The 18374-nt window shown below is 37.5% G+C and overlaps 1 protein-coding gene and 1 pseudogene across 11 annotated transcripts in view; one reads left to right on the top strand and one right to left on the bottom strand.

Moving 5' to 3' along the window:
• Positions 1-397: 397 nt before the first annotated feature.
• Positions 398-3775, bottom strand: LOC112618049 (annotated as a pseudogene). The gene has a single exon (XR_003118010.1). The product of XR_003118010.1 is annotated as an uncharacterized LOC112618049 (transcript).
• Positions 3295-18374, top strand: part of MBNL1 (muscleblind like splicing regulator 1) — a 197284-nt gene continuing 182204 nt past the window's right edge. For 6 of the 10 annotated variants that reach the window (XM_025374646.1, XM_025374643.1, XM_025374629.1 and 3 more), the window contains exon 1: positions 3741-3924. The gene's annotated coding sequence lies outside the window, so the exon portion shown is untranslated. Of the gene's footprint in view, positions 3925-18374 lie in introns of all 10 variants that reach the window. The other 4 variants (XM_025374639.1, XM_025374617.1, XM_025374612.1 and 1 more) reach the window with 2 other exon arrangements.

The raw sequence follows: 18374 nt of genomic DNA, 5'->3' as shown, positions 1-18374 counted from the left end.
CCATACAAGAATGTTTGCAACTTTTGATTGCCTTTTAGAGTCATCTTCTCTTGACTATCTATATTTAAATATTGATTAGGAAGCACAGGACATGAGACTAGGTTCTGGTTTTGACACCATCTTTCAATCAATTATTTTTATCCTGGTATAATAAAAATATCATTTTAAAAGAGTATACCTCCTTGAGATATTTTTATTTAGGTGATTTGTGTGGGTAAGTGTGTGTGTGTGTGTGTGTGTGTGTGTGTCAGGAAAGACAAGTTATATTGCAGAGGCAGTGAGAGCTTACTGAGCTATGAATGCGGTATGCAGAAGAAGTAAGTCACAATTCACACAGGCACTCACACACTTACATAGTTATCTTAAATATCCCCATTGGACTGAAAAGGATAAATGCTGCCATTATCTTTATCTTTATTATTGGTAAACAAGGAGCTGATATTATCTATAAAAACCATATCCCTTAACTGTATTTCTCTTGAGATTCATTGGTATAATTAAAACTTGAATGGACTGAAATATTTCAGGAACCTGTAGTGAACACTCTTTCCTTTATCTGAAAATGTAGTTTATTTCACCTGAAATTGTTTTCTATAATTTCCCTCTCCACCCAGAAATGACCTTCTTTTTATACTCACGGATATACTCACTTATGAACCTGTGGACTATACACTTCACAGAAATAGGAGTAACTATAATGTTCTCCTGGCACTGAGGGAATATCAATGGCATTCTAAATGAGGAACTATTAACTTTTTATTACTCTAATGATTTTTTAGTACTTTCCATAGTTTGAAACGTGGTTAGGATGTTACTGGCAGTTGAAAGCTGACACCATGATTTAATAGTTTTAACATATGATCTGGTGTCTGTTACAGTGCTTTAATATTTTAAATATTATCATTCATGTTATGTTATCAATGATAGTAAATTAGGCCAAATCAGTGGTGATGTAGCTTTATATCACAATTTATTTGCACTCATTTTGAGTTATAGATTGACCATTGCTTTATGAGTTTTCTTAGCCATGTTTTCCTCTGTATCTAATGTAAAATAACATGTTTTTCTCTTCTTTTTTATTTACCAGGATGGTTATTCTACTGTTTCTAACATTAAAGGATCATCCTTGTATTTCTTTGTATTCTGTCATGGAGCAAAAAACATGTCTCATCTCAGTTTCAATTTCTCTTTTGCTCCCAGAAGTTCCCCCCTCCTCCAGTGTTGAAGTAGAAACATAACTTCCCCTTTTGCACCATAAACAGGTTCAAAAGTCCTTTGTTTCACCATGTTGCTCCAAACAGCAAATTTTCTAACCCACATGATAAAAGAACACCACAGTTCTAACTTGGAATTCTACAAGGGTTTGAGAACAATTGAAAATAAATTTCTACCACCAGGATTAGTCCTTAGTGGTTTGCAGGCATTCTAAGCAGAGGGGCATGGAAGCCAGCAAGGACACCAACCTGCTAGCAGATGCAAAGGTTGCTCTACTAAGAAGTTAGGCCTTTAATATCATAGACAATGGGAGGCAAAATGAAGAAATTAAAAGGCAAGTAGTAAGCAATTCAGTAGGCTAAGCCAGGGATTTGAGAGTCTCCCAAGGCTCCTCCCTTCCTCATTCCCTGCATGAGTCATTTTTCCAGTCTGTCCACACCCATTCACCCCTCCATCCCACACTCTCATTCACCCTCCAAGCTGCCGTCACAGGAACTTTCTGCAATACAAGTCTAGACTCCATCTCTGGCCCTTGCCGCCTAAACTTTTCTAGCTCATTAGTTTTGACAGTAAAGTTGAGACTTGTTAGATTAACACAGACCTACTTTTAGCGTCATCTCCTGCCACTTTCCTGTACTACCCTCCCCTCGCTTCTCATAGAAAGGCTGAGAAGGCTGGCAGGCCCCTTGTGTATACTCTACTCTTTTCATTTTCTTTGAGACAGGGTCTTTTAATGTCACCCAGGCTGGTCTCAAACTCCTGGCCTCAAGCAATCCACCCTCCATGGCCTCCCAAAGTGCTGGGATTACAGGTGTGAGCCACGCCATCCAGCCTGTCCTGCTCTTTTCTTTTCTCCACCTGGACTCTACTCCCTTTTGATCTTGCCAACTTCTACACATCTTTCAAGGCACCAGTTAAATGTAAATCCTCCAGGAACCCTTCCTTCACCATCCTCAGAGCCCTCGTGGGATTGCTTCCAACATCATAGCACTTATCCCTTATGCAGAATTAATTGGTTTGTCTCTCACCTAGTAGAGGTGTTATCCTTGAGTGTAGGGACTGTCTTATCCCTTCTTGCATCACTGGCATAGTAGGCATTAAATGTAGTTGCTGAATGCTTAGTAAGAGGAATGGAAGTCTTCATAGCTTGGGGTAGTTACTAATGGGCACATAGAAAGTTCCCATTCCTGTTCTCTGAGAAAGTGTCAGTGTTCTTTTAGTTTGCTAAAACTGTGTGGGTACTTGAGTCCTTTTAAACGATTAACGCTGGGAAGAGGCACCATTTAATTAATTATTTGTTCTGGAAGGGCTCAGTGTACAATTTTAACTCAGTGCTTTGTGGATCTAGCTAAAGGTCAAGAACTCAAGTCGGCTGTTAGTGCCTCTGGAAGGTATTTCTGCACTTTAGCACCTTTCTGATGTTTTTCCTTCACCGCGAGCTGGCCTCACTTTCTTCAACACAACCTAACCTGCAGGAAGAATGTTGTACCATATCCAGCATTTTTGTCCCAAATTGTGTCCCAAACATGGGACAAACGTTTTTCATTAGAATCTTCGTTGCACAAGTTATCCGAATTCCTTACATTCAAAGGAAATCCTGCCCCCAATCTCCAAAACTTCATCACATCACAGACGTTCAGCATTCTTTCCATTCAAAGCGAAGCCAAGTTACATCTTACAGCACCCAGTGAATTATGATGTGGGGCTGTGGTTTATTTGCTCTAGCGACAATATGGCTTACTTGCTGTGGAATATCGCGGTATTTCAGAAAGTAATGTATTATTTTTAAAGAGGGAGCTTTGCTTTCTCTAAATCACATGGTATAAAGTTGGAAATAGAGTGGCTTGTAAATTACAAATATTATTTACAAAGTAGAAGGAAAGCTGACATATGAGTGTTTGTGCTTGTGTGACAGTTTCACTAAGGATTTCCAAAACTGGACAGGCTGTACAGTGGCAATCTTGAAGATGTTTTTCCCGCCTGTTAGCCCTCCAGGTTCAAAAACTGGTGCATTTTAAGGCGGCAGTCTCATCAGATCGCAGGATTCTAGTCTAATCGGCTTCTAACGTTCAATCTAACCTTGCCGGCTTCCTTGTAAAGCCCGGTGCAAGGGCCTCTTTCAAAATGAACCCACTGGTGTGTCGAGCTAGTCGGTAGAAGTAAGTAGCTGGAGGGCGTCCGGTCTGCACGCCCGCCGCGAGGTTACAATGTTGAACGCATGAGATGGAAGATACCAACGGGAGGCCGAGGGGATCCAAGGCGCCCGCGCGGGCTCCAGCTTCCTCCTGCTCTCGGCGCCGCGGGGCAAGCACCCATCACCCGCCCTTGCGGACTCTGTCCGGTTGACAGGCGACCCTGGGGCCCGGGGAAGCGCGGGAGGACGCCAGCCGAAAGTTGAAGAGCGTTCTCCTCGCCGCCGCGTGCATTAGGAGCTCCACGAGTCCGCCCTGGGCTTCCTGGTGGGGCTGGGCGGGCGGGGGAGGGGCCGCGCAGCAGCAGCGGAAGCCAGACCTCCGCGATAAGAGGCTGCACAGAGACATGCAACAGTCTTTTCACTGCAGCTGAGTGAGTTGTAGCGCCCACAATGCTCCCGTGACAAGGAGCTGACAAGTTCCATTTTCCGTCGCGGGCATCTTGGAATCATGACTCCCACAATGCCTTGGGCATTCGGTCGACAGTCGGGCCGCCTCTGAAAAAAAAATGTGAGAGGTAAGTTTCCATTTTCACAGTTTCCCCGCGCGGGTCCGCCGCGCTTCATTGTTCGGACTCCGGCGGGGCTGCCGGTGGTTGAAGGAGGAAGTGCGAGGAGGTGCTCGCCGGCCGCGGTTCTCCCGGGCAGGGGCGGGCCGCGCGCGGTGGTTGGTTTCGCGTCCCTCAGCACCTCCTGCCCGGGGGAAGGCGGGAGGGTGAGCCGCAGCCGCTCCTGCGCCCTTCCCCGCCGTGGGCTCTGCGGACGCTGTCACGGCGCAGCCGGCGCACGGCTTGGCAACCCAGCGGGACCCAGGGAGAAACAGTGGGGCGAGAAGAGAAACAGGTGCGTGCAAGTGTACTCACAACTTAATGATCTTTGTCGGGGGAAGGTGCGAGTCCCTCCGAGGCGAGCGGCGCGCGGGTCCTCCCGGCGGCTCCCGCATCCCTGGCCCCGGGGCTGCCATCCCGCCCGGTTTTCATCTGGGCCAAATATGTGCACGCAAAGGTTAATTCTCTGCCTGCTACCCATAAATTACGCATGACATGTTTAGCTGGGCTGCCTTATATGGAGAGTGCTGTATTTCAGGCCAGTTTGCCTTTTGCCAAGTTTACAGGGCGGAAGACGCCCTGCAGGAGAGGGCTGCCTCCTCCTTTTCTTCTTCTTCTTTTTTTTCATCGTTTTGCAGTGCGTCACTCAAAAACTGTAAGAAAAGTAAGTATAGAAGCTCTTTGGGTGGAGCCGCAGTTGTTTGATTGAATTGCTTTCATGAAAGGTTGAAAAGAATGAAAAGTAGTTAGTACTTGGGTTCTGGTTTTTAGACAAAAGCAGGACAAATATGTAGTCCCCCCCCACTTTTTTTTTTTTTAAACGGAGCCGGAATCTGTTATTGGTAGTAATGTGTCATGTGAGAATACTTTGATTCGAGAGCCTGTAACACGAGCAGGTATATGGTGGCGCTTATGCCTTCCTCTCGCACAGCACTTTACAACTACAGGGGTGTTGCTACCAGACTAATATTGTGTTCTTAGGGCTCTCTGGGACCGAGAGAGTATGCGGCTGTTGGGATTCTGGGGCGTATTTCCGTGGAGTATGTCCACCCAGGATTAAAATTAAGAAGCTGCCAGAAAGGTTGTTGCCGCTGACTTTACTTTGTGTGCCCACCAGCACAGGCACAAGTCATAGCAAATGGATGGCAAACTCTGCCATATACTCTGAGGAATTTCTTAAATTAATACGCTAGGAGAGAAGTCATAATTAATGCTTTTAGGCTTTCGGGCCCTGTGCAACGTGCTTTGAAATACTACACCGGTGGTCACTGTGTCCCTTCCTCCTGGGTTTGAACACAGTGTCTGTTTATACACAGAGGGTGTTTAGTACATAAGTATTCTATACCAGCATAAGAGAGCCACTCCACAGTTATCTTTCTGTGTGGGTTCCTAAGTGTGTTGGTGTTTCTCCTTGCTGTTGAGATAAAATATTATCACCCAGACAGAAAATGAAAGTTCAACGACTGTAAAATTTATCCCAGGAAAGTGCAGTTCAATACTTAGACTGTCTTAGATGTAGTTATAGATAGAGGCACTGAATAAGTTATTTTGTAGCCTGAGAATGCACATCGCTGTCATTTGTATCTTGCTTTCTTAAAGTTGGTGACAACTACGGCTCAACTTTTTAGGAAAACCTAATGTTCTAGTTTTTATCTGTTTTGTGTATTTGCATGGGAGTTACTTTATTATTATTATATTGTTAGGTCTTCTTTGAAAATGTCGGCATAGGTTTTTTAGTCTTATTAGTTTAACGGGGGGTTTCCTTGCTGAAGACTACAAAAGTTGCCTTTTGTGTTTTAAGAACAGGTTGGGTCAGCAACAGAAAACCTGTTCATCTATAATTATAGTATCACTTAAGACATAATAATCAGATTTCATTATTACTAAGAGACTCAGAAAAACCTCACATATGCCTAGTTTAATTTTTTCCTTATATAACTATGAACAAATTTGTGTGTAGCTACACATCAAGTGTGGTTCTCTGTGCAGTCATGCCAAAGAGAAACTGAAGTGTTACATGGTTTGAGATATTATTGCTTGTGTTTACATTTCCACATTTGAGGCAAAGTTAGACTCCAAGTTGAATTCATTAAATTTTGATTCCAACATTCTGTTCTTCCTTTGGGCACAGAATTCCTATGAAATGAAACACTGAGTTTTGTTCCAGAACAAGAACAGACTAACCCAAAATTTCTCCTGGGAGAAAAAAAGAGTAAAATTATATTTCTCATTGAAAGTTTTATTTCTCATTGAGGAAGGGTGTGCTACTTTATTATATAAAGTGCCTTATCTTCATTATAAGAAAAAACGCCCCTCCATTTGTCACTGTTGCCATACATTAGGGCTGTATTTGATAGATCTATTTATGGAAACAGAGAATAAATAATCTTGCTGCACCTTCTGGCTTTCTGCTTGGTGTTAGGTGTGCAGATTAGAGAACATCTCAGGTATTGCTTAGAAGCTGAAAAGAATAGGTGATTGGGTTTTTAAAATTCTGTAAGCAAAGGCATTAGGGTGGGTGGTAGATATGAGAGTCAAGAGAGTGGAGGAAAGAAGTGAAATAGGTTCATGAAGTGATTGGCTCAAAATAAAATCCCAACAACAATATGGATCATAGAGAATGTGACATAGGAAGATTTTAAAGTATATGGTCTTTTAGGCCAAAAGGCTTCATATGTTTGGAAATCTAGAATGTGCTGTCCAGTACAGTAGCCACATGCGGCTGTTGAGCACTTGAAATGTGTCTAGTCCAGATTGAGAAGTGTAAAATACTGCTGGGTTTTGAAAACTTTATATGAGGGAAAGAATGTAAAACATCTGATTAATGTTTTTATATTTATGATATGTTTTAATGATAACTTTTGATATATTGGTTCTAATAGAAGATCTTACTAGATTAAACTTCACCTGTTCTGTCTTTCTTTCATGATGTCTAGAAAACTTAATATAACAAATGTGGCTAACATCGTACTTATTTTGGACAGTGTTGTTCTAGGATAAAGCAGAAAGACAATATTCTGGGAGAAAGCTTAAAGAGTTTGCTGGTCAAAACAATCAAATTGGCTTATTTTATTATATGTAGAAATACCTTGTCTTTCTTATCCATTGTAACCAAAATTTGAGAAAACACACCACCTAACATCTATTTTTATTTCCTCAAAGCTGCTATTTAGTTTAGAGATTTGATGGTGAGGTAGTAATAATAGAGAAAGACTTATAATTAGAGAATGAGTCTTAACACCTCTCAAAGGCCAAAATAGAGTATGATTGTTACTTAGGAACATTTTAGAGACACTGTAGTTATCATTGTCCTGAAGTTACAAAACATAAACGAGTCACTAAAATTATTTTAAAATAGAGTTTTTAGTAAATAGCAATTATCTTCAAATACTTAATATGTGTTTTCTTTTACTAGAGCTTTCTTTAGAAAATTAAAAAAAAAAAAACAACCAAATCCAAAGTCCTGAGCAAATGTTAATAAAAGATTGCTGAATTCATAAGAATGAAAGATTTTTACTTGCAGATAGGAGGGTATTGTTTTGAATATTAGCAAAGGTAAAAATGTGTTTCTACTGTAACATGGGCTCTGAAGAGTTTCTATACATGGAGACACTGTCTTTATAATTTGAACACATTCTTGAGAAAGCATCTGACTGGTAAACAAAGCACAATGGCATAGGTCCTGGAAACATTCCTTTCAGATATTTTCGTAACTGAAGTACATTTTGCCATTCACAGTGAGTGTTAAGCTGAAAAAAATGTGGTTGTTTTCTAGCCATATAAAGTATGCTTACTATTATTTTCTTGAAGGATGCCAAAAAATGTAAGATGGATGTCGTGGATTCTTTGTGGGAAGGAGTTAGATTGTATACAGGGCCTCAAGAAGAGTTGCCTTTCGGCTTGGTGCCATCTTGAATCTGTCTTCCACTATATGAAGCATAGCTTCCATTAGTGTCAGTGCGTGTGTGGAGGGTGAGGGGAAGAATGATCCCCATTAACTTTGTGTATTGTTTCTGATGAGTCATGGAGCATATTCACTAATGGTTGGAGAATTATTGATTGCAAAGCAGAGGATTCAAGAAGAGCTATTGGCATATGGCATTAACTGTCTCTAAACATATTTTATATTTTTACATTTGAGGTAGGGAAATTGGTTTTTACATAGTGTTTTTCATATTGTAAAAAATAAACATTTATATAAGCATTACAGATATATCATTGAGAAAAAAAAGCAAATACATGGTTATAGCTTTCTATATATTACTAGTTTTTTTTTTTCATAACAGATCCAGAACACCTCTTTCAGATAATCGTTCATGTTTTTAGAGAGGCATCTATCTCATCATGTGTGCCTATGAAATCTGTAAAAATATGTGTAACACACACCTTGAAATATTTGTGTTAGGAGAATAAGGTCTTACACATTTGGTTCTTTTTCTACTGTTTTTGGTTATGTTCTCTAGGTTACTATGATTAACCTTTGTTAAAACAGTTCAGGAAATATTAATCTTAAAATGAAATGTAGCCGTATTGGACAGAGTAGAGAATTGCTTTTCCACAGAGATCAGTTATTCCAAAAAAATGAAGACGTTTCTGAAATAATATGCTCATATGCTCCAAAAGAAAAACCATCATCTCTTTTGACATTCTTTTAGGAAACTGAGAGATGTGTGTTTTATATACAAAAAGAGGTGAGTGATAGTTGATAAAGGTATGCAAAATACATGCTCCTGTGAAGTATGAACACACAATTTGTATGTAATGCATGCTTGAGCATATAACTTTCCCCAAGACAATGCCAATTTATTCAAATCACCTGAATGTTAAATAATATCATACTATTAAAAAGAATTGTGGTAAATATGAAATCTAAATACCACTGATGATGTCCATGCTGATGTCAACTCCATTCCAGTCCCTCTTTAGCTAAATTCACAAAATGAAGAGATGTCTTTCTCCAAAGTAGTTTTCCAGAAATTTGTATTTGACACTGGATTTTTCCTACATTTTCACTTTTAAAAGTTCAGAAGCTATTAACTAAAAATGAACTTGTTTTAGAGAGCTAAGAAGATTCTAGACTTATGGGGACATAGTTAGTTCTATGAAATAAGCATTACATTGCTGACTTGAATATTATTTTATCATATGAAGTTGATTTATAAGTGAATACATATTGTGAAAAAATACCACACTAGGCTTAGTGAAATCTACCAAACTTAATCAAGATAGATACACCTTGTCCTTAAAAAAATAAGAATCTGGTAGGGAAAATAAGAGCTTCGAAAATAACTGTAAAGTAGAAAGTGATATTTAATGAACAGTGGCTGGGTAACATAGTATGAAGGTTCAGATAAGGGAAAGTCTTAAGATGACTCTGACTTCAGCCACATACACGTAATAAAGGGAACAGTCCTTAAATGCATAACTAATGAGAACGAAAGGTATTCAGTATTTTTCAGCCTTACCAAAATATTATTCTGTTAAAGCAGTATTAACTCTATTCAGCGATGGTTCCATATTTTCCATACATTTATAGATAACATTCAGATATCAAATTTTCATATATGTTTTAATTCATTTATTTATTTCTTTTATGTAGGAGAAATATAATGGTTTCCAAATGTCCTATACTAGATTATTGATAGATTTTGTCATTAGTTTTACTATTGAATACCATGAAATATCAGCTGTTGCAGCCACTAAATAGTTACAAACTGTAGGTACTATAGTTTAATAGTCAATGCATGTCATATGCTTGTACTATGCTAAATATAAAGGATGCAAGATGAGGACTTAAGCAGTTCATATTCGTATTTACATTATTATCAAAGATATTTTCTTGTCTCAGTATTACAATTTACAGCCCATTTTCAGCTTATTGTATCCAAAAATTTCAGTCTTATATCCAATGATTTATTTATTAGCATTTGTTGATGACAGTCAAAGTGATGCATTAGCATTTTATTTTTTTCTGTGTTGTTTGATTACAACAGTGACATTTTAGCACTCTTTGTGGATGGATGAAAGAAAGCAGGAGGGTGGTCAAGCTAAGTGACAGATATGAAGAGTTGGAGGACATAGGGCTTTCTGTGGGTAAGAAATTGATGAGAAAAGCTTTATGCCACTGACGACGCTTACAATTCAGTATTCCCCTACCAAAGGCCCCCTTACTGATGTTTCTGTTTACCAGATCTTGGTTTCAAGATGCCAAGTTCTGAAGAGATACACGAGTTCTTATAAACACTGTATCTAAATTTGGTTTGAAAGTCTAATGTTTGACTGGGTGCGGTGGCTCATGCCTGTAATCCCAGCACTTTGGGAAGCCGAGGCGGGTGGATCACGAGGCCAGGAGATTGATACCATCTTGGCCAACATGGTGAAACCCTGTCTCTGCTAAAATACAAAAAATTAGCTGGTGTGGTGGCGCATGCCTGTTATCCCAGCTACTGGGATGCTGAGGCAGGGGAATTAGGGGAATTGCTTGAACTCAGGAGGTGGAGGTTGCAGTGAGCTGAGATCATGCCACTACACTCCAGTCTGGCAACAGAGCAAGACTCCATCTCAAAAAAAAAAAAAAAAAAAAAGGGCTAATGTTTATACCAGGCAGGTAGAAAAACAAAAATGGACCTCATTGGAGGATACATGAGGTTTCTAAAAGTGGAGCTCCTTTGTAAATGTAGGAAGTGATATCAATATTATTATTATATTAATATACTTATTTTGAAGTAACTAAGTTTTTTTGTTTATTTCTTTAAATAAACAATAGATTTGGGGAAAAACCATTTACTCTTTTCATGCACTAGTTTCTAAATCTGTGACATTGTAAGGGTGTAAATATTTATGAAAATAGTAGAAGTTGCCACTTGCTGTATACTTTTAAATAAGGTATCTCATTTAATCTTTTCTACTGTAAAGTAGCCGTAAAGTAGTCCTTATGACTTTTATCTTAAAGATCATGACTAGAACAATTTTTTCATTTGCAGAGATATGAGGCTTGTCATTCTGTTTATTCCAGTGCTCATGTTTTTAACCAATTTTTTTGTCTTGCCTCCACTGATGATGTATAAAGAATAGTGATGAGAGTATAGCTGTAATGATTACTAACATCTTTGAATACTTTCTATGTGTTAAGCTAAGGTTTATAAATTAATTCGTGTATTCCTCAGAACAACCCTATGAGATAGGTACTGTTAATATCCTGATTTTACAGATAGGGGAACTGAGGCACAGACAAGTCCAATTAATTGTGCAACGGTACTTAATAAGTAGCACAATAAGGAGTTGAACCAAGGTAGCCCAGTTTTAGAATCCATGCTCCTATGTGAAAGAATAAAAACAGATTTTAAAAATACTTATTTTGGATGCTGATAGGAGCTTGATAACATAAATGTTTGGAATACTTTAAAAGACTTGTATTTTCTACAGCATTTGAAGAGACTCCAGAGGAATGGCAGAAACTAAGAGGATAGAGAGAAAAGGCCTGGGGTGAGAGTTGGGAAGCATTTACTAGAGTAGGAAGAAATGAGGAATCAGGTGTTCAAGGGAGATTGGTGCTACACTTTTGAGGTCATTGATGACCAGGTAGTGAGTTTAATAATACATAGCGTGGAACATAAACAGACACTTGGTGTTTAGGGCAGTAACCTTACAGGAGTTGTGTTTTGGTGACATTTTATAGGGGAAGTATAGGACACATGTAGAATGAAATAGAGATTGTGGTTACACAGAACAGAGATGAAGGACTAGATGAGAGGAATGGCCCTAAAATGAAAAGGAGGACATGTGTGCTGAGAGAAATGTGATAAGGTTAGGCTGCATAGGATGTACCAGCTGACTGGATGTGGATATTAAAGGCAATGGGAGTATTAACACTTAATTTTAAAATACAGTAAGAATTTTAAAAACTTTTAATCAATCAAAAATTCCTTATTTGAGAATTAGGCCAGACGCGGTGGCTCACGCCTGTAATCCCAGCATTTTGTGAGGCTGAGATGGGCGGATCACAAGGTGAGGAGATCGAGACCATCCTGGCTAACACGGTGAAACCCCGTCTCTACTAAAAATGCAAAAAATTAACCGGGCGTGGTGGCGGGCGCCTGTGGTCCCAGCTACTCAGGAGGCTGAGGCAGGAGAATGGCGTGAATCCGGGAGGCGGAGCTTGCAGTGAACCGAGATCGCGCCACTGCACTCCAGCCTGGGAGAGGAGCGAGACTCCATCTCAAAAGAATTATATAAAAATATCAGTAAGTGAAGAGCATTTAAAATTGTATTTTATCAGGGATTATAACTTGATTAAATAGAAGATACATGTTAATTTCTTAAAACATTTCATTTCTGTGCCAAACTCTTTTAAAGCACTGGATGGTGACCTATAGGTCACCAAATTGGTAATTTTAAAGTAAACATAATTTCAACGTTAGGCATATTTTGTTTTTTGCTGAGAAATGTCTCAATGTCAACCAGGCAGTTCTCTTCTCTTATTAAAGTCCATGCTCAGAATGCCTGTGTAACCTATCCTTAGTGATAAACAAGGTGGCAGATAGATACATGATAAAACAAGTTTGCAATGTGCTCAATGTGGCTGACATTTATACTTCTCAGATCTTGCTATTTTAGGGAAGGTATCAGTATAACCAGGGCATTCTTTTTCCTGGAACTAAAAATCCTTAATAATCAGTCACTATTATAAACAGAATGATTTACATACAGGACTCAATAAACAATTGCATTTGGTTAATGGTTATTTGGAGTTAGGAGGGTAGTTATATTTCAAATAGAATAGAAAGCTTTATTGGAATTCTTGCAGATCTTTTTAGTTTGAGGACCTTACAAGCTTTTTACAAATAAATGGTTGAAAATAGTTTAAACAGAAAATATCAGAACATTGATAGATTATGTTTTATTTAATATACAGAGAAAAATTCTCATGAAATCAAGACAGTTTTCAAGAAAAAATATTCTATTTATAAATATTTACAATTTATTAGTTATTTAGATTGCCTATGTCCATAAAAATAATACAGAAATTACACTATGTCTTTAAGTATAGCATGTTTCTATAAACTAGAGAATAATGTTGACAGTATTTTATTTTGCCTTTGTTAGTATTATATGAAAGCCACACTTATTACGTGCCTTTCTCTATTATTAGACTTTTTTTTCCTATCTAGTTTTTGCTATAAAGATATAGTATGGTGAAAATCTGTTTATGTCATTAAGATAATGCTTAGGAAATGCTAATTTTTAAGTAACTAAGATTAAGTAGTATTGGACATTCTTTGCCTTCTTTATTATTCTGTCATTGGGCTAATTTTAAATAGACAAATTAATTCCAAATTATTTTGAGCCATTATTTGAACTTCAGTGCTGTAACATTCAGGGAAAACTGCATTTTCTACCTAGTGGCATTCAGATAAAGGCATTTGGTCTTAGGTGCCTCTTCCAAAAGACTTTTAAGAGATTTGATAAACATAGCAAAAGTGAACAACAGATGATACAAGAAAATCTTTGCTCCAGGAGTAGAGTTTCTCTGAGGCTTTGCATGACCTTTCCAAAAAATAATTTGAGAAGTTCCTAACAATAGAAAAATATATACTTCAACAGGAAAGACTTTAGAAAAATATACTCAAGTAGAATTCTGCATAATGCTTTCTGGGAGACCACATTTGCTGAAAGTTGCCTATGGGAAATGACTTTCTCAGAGCAATATAGTTTTGAGGACTGAGATTTTAAATAAATATTTTATTGGGAGCAATTAATTTAGGGAGAAAACTATTATAATAGCCTGTTCCTCTGTAGTTGATTAAAGTTTACTAAGTGCTGAGGTCTTTTCCCTTAAAACATTACTTTGCCATGTTAACAATCAGGTCATAGAGGAATCAGTTCATCTTTTGTGTTTTGCTAAAATAATCAATTAACAAACATATTCTGAGCACCTTTAAAGTCAGAGGATTGTCACAGGTCACAAGAGGGGGATCGAAAGTATAATTACATAGTGTCTTTCCTTCTTTGACATATAATTGAGTTAGGGAGAAAGACTTGAAAACTTAACAATGCAAGGCACTATACAAGTTAGTACCAAAGGAGGAAACTGAAAGAGGGAAGGAAATTCAAAGGAAGTTTTTGTGGAACTGAATGGCCAGGGAATGGTGTGGGGGAAGAAGGGGCATCTGTCATAGGCCCAAAGATTAAGCACTCTTTTTGGAATATGAAGTGACATAGTAAGAATAAGGTGGAAGTAATGATGAAAGCTACTGTATTTGAGTGTCTTTTCTATGTGAGGCCTTGCCAGCTTATGTTGTTTTTGGAAAAACATTGAGTAAAGATAAACAACCTGATAGTGATAGTAGACAGTGAGCGAATTGGGCCTGTGAGGCAGGAATCATCATCCTCTTAGAGGACATAGACTTAGAGAAGTTATCTTACTTGTCTAAATCCACATAGCTGGTGATCAGCCGAACTGAACTGAAACCAGGCCTTTTCATACTTCAAAACCAGCATTCCCCACCCCCATCTCCCCCATCCCATGATTCTGCTAGGAGTGAGTGTGGCATGTTTATGATGTAGTAATTTTAAAACTTCACCCGTGCAACAACTGACATAAGTCAAGAAGATAGAAATTTTATTTAAAAGGCTGTCAAATGTGTTTTCATCTTTTTGCTTTGATGTTGGATTACAAATGGCATATAGTCTGACAAATTCTTATACTGTTTCTTGGATTTGTAAAAACAAAAATAAAACAAACCAGGCCCCCCATCTTTATTAGATATGGTATGGAGTTGTAGTGTCTTGATGTTATAACGGTGCATATGGCAGTAGGTAGACCCATTTGGGATTCCCTCAGAGGAAGCTTGGTGAAGTTTGAAGACAATGTACTTTCTCACCAATAATATGATGCTATAAAATTTTCACCAAGAAGTGATAGGGGCAAAAGTTTATAGATCATGGTTGTTTGATTATTTTATGCTTTTATGTTACATCTAATTTATACATCAGTCTCTGCTCTCTGTAACTTTACATGTGATGTAGCCTGTGACTTTAAAAGATAAGCTATTAATTATAGAGTTGTGCTGTTGGAGACCTGTCACTTTGCTAACAAATTCCTCTCTTCATAGAGCTATTTAGAACATATAGCAAATAAAATTATGTGATTATGTGTTTTTAGAGAAAAATTTATTTATATAAAATGAAAGTCTTTGCTTTGCTTTTGGTTGCAAAAGAAAGCATCCTTGTTTAGCAAATATTGAGTACAGAGCCAGTATGCTACGTATCATGCTATACCCTTTGGAGGATAAAGAGGTAAGATGTGCCTGTTCTCAAAGTAATTTCCAGTATAGTGATAGAAATATTCACAAATAATGGACAGGCAAAACAAAGTGGGCACAAAGAAGCCAAGAATAGGCTGTTTGTGGGCAGAGTATGGAATTTGCCTAAAACCATTCGGTAGACAGGTTAACTCTTTAGATACTTTGTGTATATTGGAGAAGAGACAAAATCAACTCATAATTTATTAAAATGATGTGATTTGATATGTAAACCTTTTAGTTTTTCTGTTCAAGTATTTGATAAATAAGTGTGATGCCACCATAGTATCATCTTGGACTAGACAGAAGAAATTAATTTATTTCTGGTGCTGGCAGTTTCGGAGAAAGGTGGGGACATAACAGTTCATCTGAATCTTCCTCATGCTAAATTGCTGATTGGGAGCAGGTTAAAACACTCAGGATTGGTAACCAAGTTTCAGGGCCTACAACTTTTATGTTAACAGAAAAAAAAATCAATTAGAGAGAGGGGAGTTGTATTTAACTTTAATGAGAGAATTTTAAATATGCACATGATGCTCTTTTTTCCTCCAGTTTTTCTTTCTACACAGGGAAGAAAGCTGTATTTTGTAGGCTAGCTTCCAGACTTTGAAATGGTGAAAGTGAAACTGTGCATATTCTTCTATAAGACCCCATTCAGCTGTGATGTGTTTGTTCCTTGTTTCCAGGATTTAATCTGCATTCTAGGTTAGAAAATTAGGATTTTATTGCTTATTATTATTCACTTTTAATCACAAATATTTGTTTAAAGCCCATTACATATAAAGTTTTACTGTAAGATTTTAATTGCAATTTTTAAGATAAATTAAGAATATGGTTTCTGATTTTCTGAAGTTTATGGCCTATAGAAAAAGGCCCATTCATAAGTGAAATAATAAAAGCAAAACAACAAAAGGTCAGAGCTTTAGCCATTCTAATAATTATTAAAATAGCTACTTACCTCGTAGGAACTTACTATTTTACCTGTGTGATCATACATAGCTCGTATACAGTTCTGTGTGATTTAGGCATTGTTATCTTTCTGGCTCGGAAGTGAGAAGATTGAGGCTTGGAAAGATTAAGGTTAGGGGATTTGCTCAAGGGTCATATGGTAAGGTACTGTGAGAGCTGAGATCTCAACCCAGGAGTTTTGCTGTTTTTCTGCTTGTTTATTTCTATCAGTATGGTATGAATTATGTACATAAATACTCATTGCATGTAGATTTGAGACCTACTCCAAGTTAATTCTGGAAAAACTCAGTGAAGAAGATAAGATGTGGAAGTTTTTTTTTTTAAGCATTGTAGTCATAAAAGAGCAGACTATGGAATGGACTTTGAAGTTTCACTAGCTTTGAAAGGAGGGATATATCAAATAGCCTAATCTGCCTGTGTGGTTTGCTCAGTATTAGGTCTACTCACACCTAATACCCTCTGCCCCAGCACTCGCCAAGATCAGCAAAATCTACTTTTAGACTCAAAATCATTACCACCTGTGAAGTTTCTGATGTCACTTCTGAGTGACATAGCACTCTGTCAATTGCTCTGTTGGATGGCTTGCTGAATGGCACCTTTTAAGAAGTGTCTTGAGCCCAAAAAGAGAGTTTCAAATGCTCTTGTAATCTATTCAGCTGCATTATTGAAGGTATTAGGGTAATTCAATTCATTTTTCATCATTAAAACACAGAAATCTATTGCCAGCATTAAAAAAGACAAACATATCATTGAAAATTTAATAGCTCTACATTCACTTGGAGATTTCTGATAAACTTTTCTCACTTCCCCGCAAATCCCTAGTAATTAGAGCATGTCCCTGTATGTATGTGTGCATGTTTTTGTGTCATATCCCTGTGTGTCTATATATTCCATAAATGATTGTGAAGTAGTGCACAAGTTGTAGCTAAAAATGAAATAGAGTAAATGTATGAAGCTAAGGGATCCATTCTCCAACTAATGAGTTAGTTGACAAATTTGCTCTGAAATATTAGTATCATTTTGTGGTTCCCTGTATTGAATACAAGTGTGGGCTTGTGAAAATATAGTATCCACAGACCCTAAGTAGAAACAAAATAAAGGTATTCTAATATACCTGTGCAAATTTAAAGTTTTAACTTATTCATATAACAGTTTTCTGCTTGTCAGTGACCTGATATCAATGTATTTGAAAATGATTTTACCTTTAAGCACCAAGAATTCTTAGGGATACGTGTGTGTGTGTGTGTATTCAGATTAAAGATTCCATGCGAATATACTAATTTTTTGGCAAGAAAATTTAGCACCTATATTTCAGTTTAATAGTACTGTGGTAAATGAAATATATTAAACATGCAGATTCTGTTACATTCACATAATATTAATTTGAATTTTTAATGTTCTAGGCACTGTGCTACATATTGAATACATAATGGTAAACATAAACAGATAGCAAACAGTTATAAAATTCAGACATGTCTTGATTTTCAAATTGGCCATTGCAGAAATAGTGACATTTTGTTAGGTTTTGCTGCCACAAGATTTTCAAAAATTAAAAAAAAATTATTTATAGATGCCAGTAAATATTTATTTTACAGCATCTACCAATGTTAGATTTACTATGCATGAAGGAAGGATTTTATTTTCATGTAAAGAAAAACACCATTTTATGCTTAGCATCAATGCTTTACAATTAAACAAGAGAAATAGCATCACGAAATAATATGGGAAGAGAAAACTCATTTTGAGCAGCAGCAAAATGTTGTGAGTTTAAAAGGTCAGGCTAGTACAGGAGGCTCCAGTTTTGCCACTCACTGTGCAGAATGCTGTGACAGCCAGGGCTGATACAGCTGAAAATATCTGCAGCTTTGGAAGCCTTGTAAGTTTCAGAAGGTCATTTTGGCATCATGATAGGAGCACAGATTCAAATGGAAGGTCAAACTGGACAGCCAGGCAAGAAGATAGGTTGCTGAACCCAGTGCTTGTAGATTTTAGAGCAATCACCAACTGCAGTAACTGAGTGTTTTAATTCAGGGCAGCCGTCTTTCATTGAAATATTTATAGAGGAATGAGCTTTACTTGGTGGGGAATTATAAATTACTTTTTCTCTTCTGAAACTTTAAGTGTTGCATCTACAACTTTCCCTGGTAC

Source organism: Theropithecus gelada, chromosome 2, assembly GCF_003255815.1.
Source record: "Theropithecus gelada isolate Dixy chromosome 2, Tgel_1.0, whole genome shotgun sequence".
In the NCBI taxonomy this organism is placed as follows: Eukaryota; Metazoa; Chordata; class Mammalia; order Primates; family Cercopithecidae; genus Theropithecus; species Theropithecus gelada.
This window is presented reverse-complemented; position numbering and strand designations above follow the sequence as displayed.